General features: G+C 38.2%; 1 pseudogene across 1 annotated transcript in view; it reads left to right on the plus strand.

Moving 5' to 3' along the window:
• Nucleotides 1-224: 224 nt before the first annotated feature.
• The window catches only part of LOC307134801 (stonustoxin subunit beta-like), a 15532-nt pseudogene continuing 3087 nt past the window's right edge, over nt 225-12669 (plus strand). The window contains exons 1-3 of the transcript in view: nt 225-232; nt 446-602; nt 686-732. The product of the transcript in view is annotated as a stonustoxin subunit beta-like (transcript). The remainder of the gene's footprint in view (nt 233-445; nt 603-685; nt 733-12669) is intronic.

Here is a 12669-nt window from a genome sequence, read left to right on the forward strand (position 1 = left end):
GTGAAACAATAATAAATTTGATTATGTCCTCAAAGCTCGCAGTCAGACCAATGGTCCGGCCATGCCTCTAACCCACACTCACACACATACACTCACACAAAAATTCACGTACACATGCACTCACAAACACATTCGCAGACGCACAGTAAATTAATCAAAGCACGTTTAAAACCTCAGCCAATGAAATATCACAGTTAAACACAGAAACTTCTTCATTCACAGAAATGGAAATGTGAATTTCTGGAGGACTGCATGTATTATTACATTTATTTTTTTAAGTGTGTTTATTGAATTACTACTGATATATTTAATTGAGTAGCATTATTGCTGATGTTTGAAAATCCAGTGTGTTTTAATTTGTTAATAAGACAAATATGAAAATGTTTTTGGTGAGACGTATAAAGAGAACTAAATAGATGACAAGGCTGTTTTGATCCATATGTAGGTTGTCTGGCTGTATGGTGACAGAGGACGGCTGTGATTTTTTCAAACCCCTCACACCTGAGAGAGCTGGATCTGAGCTACAATCACACCGGAGATTCAGGAGTCAAGCTACTCTATGACAAACTGGAGGATCTGAAATGCTCACTACAGATACTCAAGTGTGTCAAACACTGATACTGACATAATGAACGCATGTGTGCATGATGTATATTTACATTAATGTGTGTTTGTGTGTTTATAGTGTTGATCATGGAGGGGAGATAAGGATCACAGCAGGACCACGAAAGTGTATGTCTACAAACAAACACACACACACACACACACACAAACACACACATGTTGGATTTTTGTATCTTCGTGGGGACTTACTTCTATTGTTATTATACTGATGTAACATATTTTCTGTCCCCTAAGCCCATACCCCTAAACCTACCCTTCACTAGGGCTGTATACCTTGGAGAACCTGGCGATACGATACATACCTCGATACACAGGTCACAATTCGATATGTACCTCGATACAGAGCTGTCTCGATACGATTTGATACAATGTGATACAATTCAATAAAAATACATGGGCCAGAGCCAATTAGTTAATGCTGAACACATTTACTCAATTTATTGAAGACAAAAGTGCATTATAACAAAGTGCATTTTGCTTAAATATTTGCAACTTTAAGTGCTCTGATTAATTGTACACAAATTGTATTAATCTGGAAATTACCACAAATCAACATTTAACTTTCCAAGGGTACAGTCTGAGCTCACACAAGCACAAAATCTTCTTCTTATTATTCTTCTTATTAAATCTTCTTATAATTTTTTTTTTGTGACACCATGTACTGCCATAACATATTTCACTATGAAATCACTTAAATGCTACATCTTGCTTTAACATTTGGCACAACAACAAATCTAATCTACCTCATAACAGGATGGATTTTTAAAATCTTAAGGCTAAACCAGGTTTGTCCTCTTGGTAATGCTAGCTTTATCCTATGACTTAAGATTTTTGTTCAAAAACAGAAGTTGGTCAACATGCTTTGAGCTTAGTACACTTCTCTGTGCGGTTACAATATCGCCTGCCGTAGAGAAAACGCGCTCGGAGGAGACACTAGTCCCTGGAATGCACAGGTACACTTTGGCAAGGCGTGACATTAGTGGATATTCATTCTGGTGCTCTTTCCACCAACTGAGTGGACTTCCCTCAGCAAGAGACAAGAGACTTCCGCTCCGCTGCGACGCTCATATTTGCATCGTTGTCAGTCACAATAGCTGGGTCTTTGGATACGAGGTCCCACTCCTCCAGCGCCGCTTTCAGTAACTCTGCAATGTTTGACCCCGTATGGCTCTTGTGCATGGCTCGCGTTTGTAAAACGTGCAACATCAGTTCCCACTCCTCGTTAACGTAATGGCAAGTGATTGTAACAAAAGCTTCCGTGGCTCGCGATGTCCACCCATCACAAGTCAGTGCCACTCATGGGGCAGAACTCAGGGCTGACTTAACATTGTCTTTGACTTTGTCATACATCCTCGGTACTGCTTTGTCGGTCATGTAGCTGCGGGTAGGGATCACATAACGGGGATCTAAAGTGTTGATCATAAAGCGAAAGCCTGTGTTCTCGACAACACTGTCGGGACATAAACCTTTGCAAATATAATGCACCTGAAGCTTGGATGTTGTGTTGTCCAAAGTAGTTTGCGTGGGGTCCCATGTTTTTTTGGGCTGCGGCGAAGCTAGCTTGTCTGCATGGTGTCTTTGCAGGTGGGCGCGCAGGTTAGTTGTTTTACCGGTGTAGCGTATAGAAGCCTGGCAATGCTTGCAGATTGCATTTGTTTTATCGATCCCTTGGTTTCCTTCCTTTGCTTTAAAACCAAAATGTGTCCAAACATCTGCCTTAAGGGACAACGGCGCTTCTAAAATCTTCTACATTTTCCATGACTTTTTTGAAAATCGCGGGCGCCGCTGCGCCCCCTAAAGCCTGGGCGGAGTATCGATACTAAGGGCTAGAATGTCGATACTGTATCTTTTTTTATTATATCTGTATGTATCTAAGAATCGATATTTCGCAATTTTTACAATTTTTTTACAATTTTAAATAAGCATAATTTATTAATTTTTCTCATTTGAACCACTGGCTGGTCCCCACAATGATCTCTGGTTTTACTACCAAATGTCCTCACAATGGAGCCCAGCTAACAAAATGACCCCATTTTCAAAACGTTGTGGGAACTTTGATTTGAAATGTTTCTTTAATGTTAAAATGTCTGGTTTTCTTGTTATTAATTGAATGTTGTTTAAATATTACAGTACCATCAGTACAACATGCAAGAATGAGAAGACTTTTAAAAGAAAGTTAAGGTTATACTTCAACACAATTAAGAATCATGTAATTGCACATTTTTTAAATAGTTTTCTATTGGCTGTGAGCATGTTGTGCTCTTTATGCGCCCTGGGCACCTTGCGTTTTAAAGGGGTGATGAATTGAGAAATCAACTTCAAACCTCAACTTGTGATCCGACTTGTGGAGCTAAACGGATCGCGCTACAGAGCAATAAACATGCCTGTTCTAGCTCACGTACGTAAGACATTGCACTAGGGATGGGCGATATGGCCTAAAATCCCTTTTGCGATATACATTGCAGCCTCTTGCAATAATGATATATATCGCGATATATAAATTATAATAGACCCATTTCAGAACAGGTTACATAGACCCTAAGGAAAGCCAAACCATAAGGAAACATATTTCAAACAAAGTTTCTTACCTGCAGCCCAGGGATGGAAATTAGCACCCGCCACCAGCCAAATGCGGGTGATTTTGTGTTGTGGCGGGTAGATTCGCTTCACCTACCGGCCACCGTGGCGGGTAAATAAAAATAGCATAGCCGACTGTTTCAGCTGGACGGCGGACACTTTTAGAGGAGTCACACCTTCAAAAAGAAATGTGCCGTTACAAATCAAATTCACAATATGCAGTAGAGAAATTAATTTGCGCGTGGTTGCGTTAAGCGGCTTTATTGCCATAGCGCCGGAGTCTCGAGAACATGTGCTGGAAACATGCGCGGTTTTTTAAAGACATATCGAGCTCGCGTCGCATCCACCGTTTGAACGCAAGAGGATCTCCAGATATAGAGCTGAATAGAAAAAAAGGTATCAATGGGTCTGTCCAGTAACTCGTGATGAACCTCAGGCGAACTGCACACTTTATGAGAAGCATTTCAGTTGCTCAGACTGACTGACTTAAAGCAGCAGCAGTGACACAGAGAGTGATAGCTGGACCGAATGGCTTCAGCCAAGTGCAAGCAAAACTCACGTAGGCAGGCTATCTGACGTTTCACATGGGGTTTATTATCAGCGCCATTCCCATGCACTAATGGGGTAACGTTCGTTTGCAACACTTCACTGACAACAGCGTTATTGAATGGAAAAATAAACGATAAAGAGCAACAGAAATATATAAAGCATACATGCAGCTCACAGCTCGTGCTCGATCTAAGGACTGCCCACTCAGCGAGTGAGTAAAATAAGTGCCTTCCCCCTTAAAGGAGCAGCACCGAATTGTACTTGTTACAAGGTATAGGTCTATTGTTCTTTTAAATGGATAATATATTTATATAATATTCCATACATTATCAGAGCTTGGCAGACAGAATTATTATATATTTTTAGACAGGTTAATTAATAGATTATAGCCTAATTAATGTTATTATTAATGTATAATTTTAATCATACATAATAAATAATCCTGACATATAAAGTTTGCCCTTTATTAAAATAATATTTAGATAAAAATTGGACAAATAATTACATAATAACAGTCAAAATTTAAGTAAATTAATACAAAATGTAACAATTTTGAATTTCAGAATTGTCAAAAAAGTGATTAGTGGTTCAGAATGACTGCTTAAAGGGACAGTTCACCCAAAAATGAAAATTCTGTCATCATTTACTCACCCTCAAGTTGTTCCAAACATGTACACATTTCTTTGTTATGTTGAACACATTGGAAGATTCATTCCTACTATGGAAGTCATTGGTGCCCCCAAAGCAGCCTGGGAACAAACTTTCAGCAAAATATCTTCTTTTGTGTTCAGCAGAACAAAGAAACTCATACAGGTTTGGAACATCATGAGGGAGAGTAAATGATGACAGAATGTTTTAGGTTTGGGTGAACTATCCCTTTAAAGTGCACCAAATAGGCTTTAGAAATAAATTAAATAATCAAATGTAAAATAATATAAAAATGTTACATTGTCGTGAATGGGTGTCCCTTATTTTGCCACACTGAAGGTGGCAACCCTAGTATGTCGTCAACACGCTTCAGAAGACGCCAAAACTAATAGTTTCATTGTTGGGACTAAAAACCTAAAACTGGAAGCCATAAAAGACCACGAATCATCCAAATGCCACATCCATTAATCTGCCCTACTCATTTAATGAAATTAATATCAGTTCATGGTTTGTGTGTGTATAAGAGAGAAAGAGAAAATGCCAGTATTTCATTGAGACTTGAGATTAAATAAACTGCTGAAGTATTGTAGAGCTTGTAGTATTAATTTTCACATGCAGTTACACATTGTCGGTTAAAAACAAGAAATGGCTGGTAAAAACATTGAGTGGCTGGTAGATTTTGAAATCCACCAGCCACAGTGGCCGGTGGACAAAAAATTTAATTTCCATCCCTGCTGCAGCCTAATGTAACGTATTTGGTTTTAAACATTTTGTTCCCTTAATGAAATTAAAACTGGTGTCTTGTTAATAAAGGATCGGATACTGTGAATTAGGGAATAGGTGTAACATGAATCCACTGGAGAGGCAAGTTTACGAACCCAAGTGCAGTTTATTCCAAAATCAAAATTCAAAACATAAAAGAAGACTTGACTTGGCAATACAAAAACAGACTAGACTAGACTTGACTTGACTTTACAACAGAAACTCACCATCAGTGGTTACACGATCAATATCAGATAAAGACACATGGCAAACATGAGGGCTTAACCATCTCGAGTCGAAGGTCGCGCCGGTGCGATCAGCTCTTTTTTTCTTATCAGTGCCAAAGAGACTCAAATAACTCGTCGTTTTTATCATTCAGGCAAGTGTTATACATCATTATAATCTGTTAAGTTTAAATTTGTTGTGTACAGTCACAATAAAAACAAAATGTTTTGCTTTTTGCATAATAAAGAAAACAAACATGATGCGCGATCTGCAGCCTCTCTCTCAAAGACATTCATTCAGATGAGTCTTCAGAAAAGGACCTCTAGCTTAGTGAATACTTGTCTCACAAACATGAGACATATGTCTAAAGAAACGTTGAAATGTCAGGTTTTAAACAATGTAAACCAAATCGAAAACAAATATGCTGTGTTTATGTAATCTGGTTGAAAAGTGATAGATGTCAGTCTTTCGCGAGCCAGTTCATTATCCGCTAATGCAACCACGCCCACGGAACACGCGCTTTATTGAGATTCAAATACTGAGACGCCCACACATCAACTCAAATAAACACATCAAGTACTGCTATAGCCTACTTCAGTTACATCGTTTTGACACGCGTTGCGAAGAAAAGCTCATGAAGAAACCTAATGAAAAGCTGTTCATTTCTTAAAGCAAGGGCTGATTGTAAGGTAGGCTTTATTCTGTTAAGTTTATTCTGTTAGCATCTGTGAATATTAAACGCACAAAGACCGTTTAAATATGAATCCTGCTGCATGTCATACATGCAAGACTGTTTAGACAAGATTTATTTGGCCTGTTTTGGACAGATTATAATGTGTTTATTGTAAAAGAGCCTAGTGTCACAGCAATAAAGCTTTTATTCACAAATATCTGCTCAGATGCTATAAATATAGTACCAGTCAAACGTATTTTTCTACACATTGATATTTAAATATTATAGCCTGTTATTTTTTTAATTTAATATCAATGTTTGTTTTATTGAGTTAATATTGAGTTTTATTTTGTAGAAAGGGATTTTTTTTTGTAGATAGTGGTTTGCTTTCTTTAAAGTGAATTTCATTTTGTATAAATTGTATCTTCATTTTAATTATTTATTATTTAATTTTTTACCATGAGACTACTTTCAAAAACAAAAAATAAAATGGCACAAAAAATGTAGAAAAAATGTTCTTAGTAATTTTTGTCTTGTGATTCTCACATCAGTTTGAAGCAAAAACTCAATGCAAATACACCCTGGAGTCAAAAGTCTTGTGAACACATATCTATTGTGTGTTTTGAGGCCTTAATTAAAAATAAAAAAAAATCTTCGTTTTTTCAAAAATCATGCATAAACATTTTTCTCTCAAAAATACAAGCATGTACATACATGTTGCTCCGATATTATGGTAGCCCAGTTTGTGCTGAATACAGTGTATTTACACTTCTGCCATTAATATGTTTATAAGCAACTGAAAAAAAACACAAATGTCAGAGTATGTCAACTTCTAAAGGGCCCCAAAACAGCTCATACTCCTAGGGGTTAAATACACAGAGACTAGTGACAAGACAAGGGACACCTGTGAACAATGATCAGACAATGAACCAATGACAGAACATGACAAGATCACATGAGGGCATGGGAATCACATGACAAAAATTAAATAATGTGAAGAGATCTTGTGCAATATTGTCAAGACAGAGTGTGAGGGTGAAGTTTCGTTTTGCTTTTTATAGAAATAAAAACATTATTTAATTCTTGGGTTGCCATTGTCCAATCGCATGAATGGAGAGGCGGGTCTTCGGTTGTGGTGATGGAAGTTTACAGTTGCTTTTGAACGTCCGGAGACGGCAATGATTGAGGAGAAACTTGTGGTGGCTATCGTGGGTTACCCGGAGCTGTATGACTTAACAAACCGCAACTACCACAGTGCAAAACCAGATTCTAGAGCGCTCGTGCTATGATCCTCGATTAGACTGACAGGACAGCTGATTCGGTGGTTACCTAGCAACATAAAGAAACCACAGCGCACTGCTCTTTTCTAAATTATAAAAGTTAACCAAAAAGGCAGTGCGGTGCGCCTCGCGCTTTCACACCTGAAGAACACGTTCTGTCTGATCGAGACATTAGTCATAAATATGGTGGAAGGGCAGAAGATCATGTGACTGAAACAGATGAATAGCACTATACAATAACCACAATAACCACAAAAACAAAATAAATAACTAAGAGGAATTTATTACATTTTACAATTTAATAATAACATCTACATTTTGCATTTATTTAAAGCGAGTTAAAAACGGAGCACCAAAAGCAATCGGTCACACACTCAACAATATTCATAGTGTACAATGGCAGGTTTATTAGAAAGCTAGACTAGGAATCGAGAGCAGAGGTGAAACCCAAAGGAATATTCTGTGTGTGTTTATTAATGTTGTGGGATAGTTCACACACAAAATACAATTCTGTCCTCATTTACTCATCATGTCATTGCAAACCCATAAGACTTTTGTTCATCTTTAAAACATAAATGAATATATTTTTAATTAAATATTATTAATTATATTTCTGTGCCTCCATTGACAGTCCAAGGACCAACCAAGAATATGGTAAACAGAAACTCAAATGTGCCTGCATGATGAGCAAGAACCAATGAGGTTTGCTCTGCTGTGTCATGTGAGCATGTTTGAGCTTCTGTTTACCATATTTAAATCACTCTATGCATTTCAGTTAAGGGTCGAGTGTGAGTCTCACACTGAATGAGAGTTGACAGCCCTGCTATAACAATATAAACATAAAACACATTAAGACTTGGTGATAGTCAAAGATCGTTCAGACTGTGTTCCTTCACGAGGCGCTTGTGCAACTAAATCTGCAACCTAAACAAGTTGTGTCGCTGTCAATGGAGGGACAGAGAGCTCTCAGATTTCATCAAGAAGATCTTAATTTGTGTTCTGAAGATGAACGAAGGTCTTACGGGTTTGAAACGACATGAGGGCGAGTGAATGATGACAGAGCTGTAATGTGTGTGTGAACTCACCCTTTAAGTGCTTGTGAGAGAGATGTGTGTTCAGCTGATGGTCTCGGCTCATTCCCTCAGAGAGGAGCAGAGAGGGCGAATGCTCCACCTGTAAAGTGAACACACTGCCTCAAGTTATCACTTCACTGTTATTAGAAGATGAGCATGAGATATCTTTAGTTTGACTACTTCAGACTGAACTCGACTCATATAAGCCACAAGACAACAAGAAAATATCACAATTATTCTGAATAAACCAAGGCTCAATGGAGTATTCAAACTTCTTTTTGGAGTAAAGGCTCACACAGAATATTTCCTTTAACTGGTGATGGTGATTTATGAATATGTCTCATATCAGACCGTGGTGTATAAACATCACTTGCCTCTCAGGGAAGGTTCATGAACTCCTGTGAGTTCTTATGTGTGGATCATGAAGAGAGCATCTTCTCTTTTGAAGAAGTCATTAGGATTCATTCATTAATATAAAGTTCTGACAGAGCTACTAGTGATGGGCATTTTTATTTCCACTGCTAGTTATCAATAATGCATCATCAATCTACATCTAAGAGGAATGAGATTGTTTCTAATAACCCAATCATAATGTGTGGCATTGCGTTTGAGCTGAAGCTGAAGAATGAACACTGGGAAACTGAGTAAACCCAACCCGACGCATCAAATATGAGATTAATCAACATATTACATGTAGGGGTGACCTCGAATAGTCAAAGATTTGATAGGAAGCGCCTGATTCCACTACCAATCTCACAGGTGAATCTCCGCAGAGGTGTTATGAAACGAGGATCATGCCCTTTTGGCTGTATGGGGTGCTCAATAGCCCCTTTCACACACAGTCTTTACTGGTAAATGATCATCTTTGACCGTTGAGCCACGTCTCACAGCTTCAACACTCGAGACCCAGCCTTCTTCTCCATTCATCAGCGCCGCAGCTCTGCAGTTTGATACTATTATACCCGTCTTGTGTTTTTAAGAGCAAACACGCGTTCTGTTTGATCATTCCTTATGCCTTTCACAAGACGTCATATGTTGTCAAATTGAACAGATAGTGAAACTAAAGCACTTCTTCTCATGCGGGCGAATGAAGAGCGGCGCAGCGTTTAAAGAATTGACCGTATTTTGGTGCTGATGTGTGAACGGTCTCTTACCGGTAAAAAGTCAGAACGCCGTTGCTAATTTCCCGGGATTGCTGTGTGAAAGCGGCTAATCTGATTACACACACCGGTTTATACACATACGACTTATTGCGTTTTTAATTTGTATTTATTAGAAAGGTATATTCTGTTCTAATTTAATTCTGTAAATTAATATTTTATTGTTTTCCGGAGCATCAGTGTTGCGCTACTGAGAGTGTGCTAGCACAGGCCGATTTAATTTGCAGATCTGCAGTTTGGCCTTTCTGCAGTTATTCATTTTTTTTTTTTTTTTAGGTTTATTTATCCAAAATGTTTTTCTACATTTTCTTCTATATCTTTGTGTGATGATCTGTACATTGTGGCTTTAAAATGTTATGAGGACTCGTTTGAATGTTTATAACTAATGAATATTGTTATAAAGTGTGTTAATATTTGAATATCTCAACTAATGCTCTAAACTATAGAGAAGCCTCCAGTTTTATAATAATAACTATAGTCATAACTCTTTAATAAGAGTAGAGATATAATGAATATATAATATAGTGAACTCTCTAGAGTTATTTTTCTAGTTAACTGTGGAGTTTATTGTCATTGAATGGCTTTCCGGAGGTAAATGTAATGTTGCGTGACATATTGTTCTCAAGCTTGACGTCTTTCTGCGGTTGAAACACTGATGGATGATCACATGACACAGGATTGATGTCAGTCAGTGGTTCTGTATCTTCTGATGTTCATTCATGTTTATTTGCTGCTGTAACTCGTAGTGAAGAGGAAGAGATGCCGCTTGAACTGAGGCGCTACAGCGATCTGTCACGCCACATTAAACAGAGGAAAACACATTTATTGAGTGAATTTCAGAATAAAACGGACAGAATTTGAGGCTTTGTTTTGTCATATTGAGAGTGACCTGCTCTGAGTTGTGTGTCGGCGTGTGGTCAGTGTCCTCTTTGCTCTGAGATGTGTTTTTTCAGTCTTTGACTGGAGACGTCACACATAATAAACACACATGACTGACAAAGACAGAGTGTGTCAAGTCAACTTTATTTATATAGCGCTTTTTACAATGCAGATTGTTTCAGAGCAGCTTCACAGTGTTAAACAGGAAAATAATGCAACAGAATTTGATTCGGCCGTACAGCCGCTCCGGAGAAAACGGTGATGTCATCAGTTCATTTCAATGATCATACAGTGACAATGGGCAGATCAGTCATTTAGTGGAACATTTAGTGTCCCCAACTGAAGCCGAGTGTGTGAGTCTCACACTGAATGGCCCTCATTTATCAAAAGTGCGTACACCAAATTTCCAGCGTACACCCAAAACCACAGTGACTTTGAGATTTATCAATATGGCCGTTGGCGTACGGCTCGCTCAAATCCTACGCCAGCTCAGGAGGTGGTGTACGCACGTTTTGAGTTAAAATAAAAATAAAAAAACCTTCTTCATGTATTTTACAACACTTCAGCTTATGATTCTTATCTAGTGGGGGTCATTTTTTAGGATTCTTTACCTAACTGAAGTCTCTAAGATCCTGACTGCACTTCTGGAGACTCCAGGTAGGTTCAGCTCTGGAAAATGGTGGCGCTGGAGACTAAAGGGTTCCTGATGGTTTCACCCTTAATTCTTCACCTTAATTCTTAATTCTTTTGCAGTTAACAGGTGTCTTTTCTTCACCACCTGTTTTTGTCAGTTCCTGCTGACCCAATGAGCATTTCACTGTCCAATGGTCATGCCTTAACTGCAATGTCTAGTATTGCATTAGCATTGCATCCTTCTCATGGGCATTTAATACTTTTTGACTTTTCAGTCTGAGTTAAATCTCTTTTTTGGCTCAATTTATCTGTAAAAGAAAACATGCCTAATAATTCTGCACACCTGAATATAAGGTGATTTTCATTTCCAGCCTTCATGAACAATTATATATCACTTATACATTATTAAATACTAAATCAATAGTAGTTATTAGGATTACTGTGGTTTGGAATTGGTCAAATGTGCCTGGAAAAAAAATATGATCAGAAAATCAACGTGCCTAATAATTCTGCACTCCCTGTATATTATCACAGGACCTCGGTGTTTGGCGAAATATGGAAGGTCATTTGCGGGGGAATATTTACATTACATATTACAGACATGGCCGATTCGCACGGGATTAAGATCACAGACATTCTCTGCAATTATTACAAATCACCAGAGCTCCCCACAATAGGCTACTAATCCCGTGCGAATAGGGATATAGTAATTATAAACTTCAGTGTTTATTTTTCTGCAACATGGACTTCAGTGTTTAATTTGTGTAACTTTACCAAAGCATTTGATTTGTAGGCATATGTATTCCTCCAGTTGAGCCTGTGTGCTTTACCTGACGTTGGTTAGACCCGGCAGCTGCGCACGGACTGGGACTGAACATAATTCAGACTGACAAAATAATAAAAATGACATTCTTATTCTTTTAAATAATAATAAAATAAATAATAATAATAACGACATTCTTCTTCTAAATAACAATAAGCGTCATTAATAATACAAATCATAATAATAAGAATCTTACAAATTGTCATGCAATTATTAATGTGAATGAATGGTACTCCACATCACATCATCATCACTATTGTACACCCCAATACATGTGACGTGATACGAAATTAAATGCTAATTATTTCAAAACACGTGCTGTAAAATAATGAATTGTGAGGTAATTTCTCATCCAAACAGCTTTAAACTGGATTTCCACCGGACACCTTTTTGTGGGCGCCTTTAATCCCACTCTTTAAACTCCCAAATAAAACAATTTTGTTTTTTTTCCACTTCCCTGGTGATGGTCTCGATCTCCACGTCAGAGAAGTTTCGCTTCTTTGCCGTCTTCCGTGTGTCCATGGCGTAAAATGAGGGCGTGGGGGAGGCGGAGACTTGAATATATAGGGGCGTGTTATTCTAATGACGATCGTTTTCAGCCGCTGCATTTATCAAGGGCAGGTTTTGTGTACGCCTGGATTTCAGAGATGCGCACAGCTTCATAAATCAGGCGGTGAGAGGAGTGTAAGCATAATCTTACGCCAACATATACGCCCGTTTCTACACAAGATTGATAAATGAGGGCCAATGAGAGTCGCCAGCC

This window comes from Gobio gobio (genome assembly GCF_949357685.1).
Source record: "Gobio gobio genome assembly, chromosome: 12".
Lineage (NCBI taxonomy): Eukaryota > Metazoa > Chordata > Actinopteri > Cypriniformes > Gobionidae > Gobio > Gobio gobio.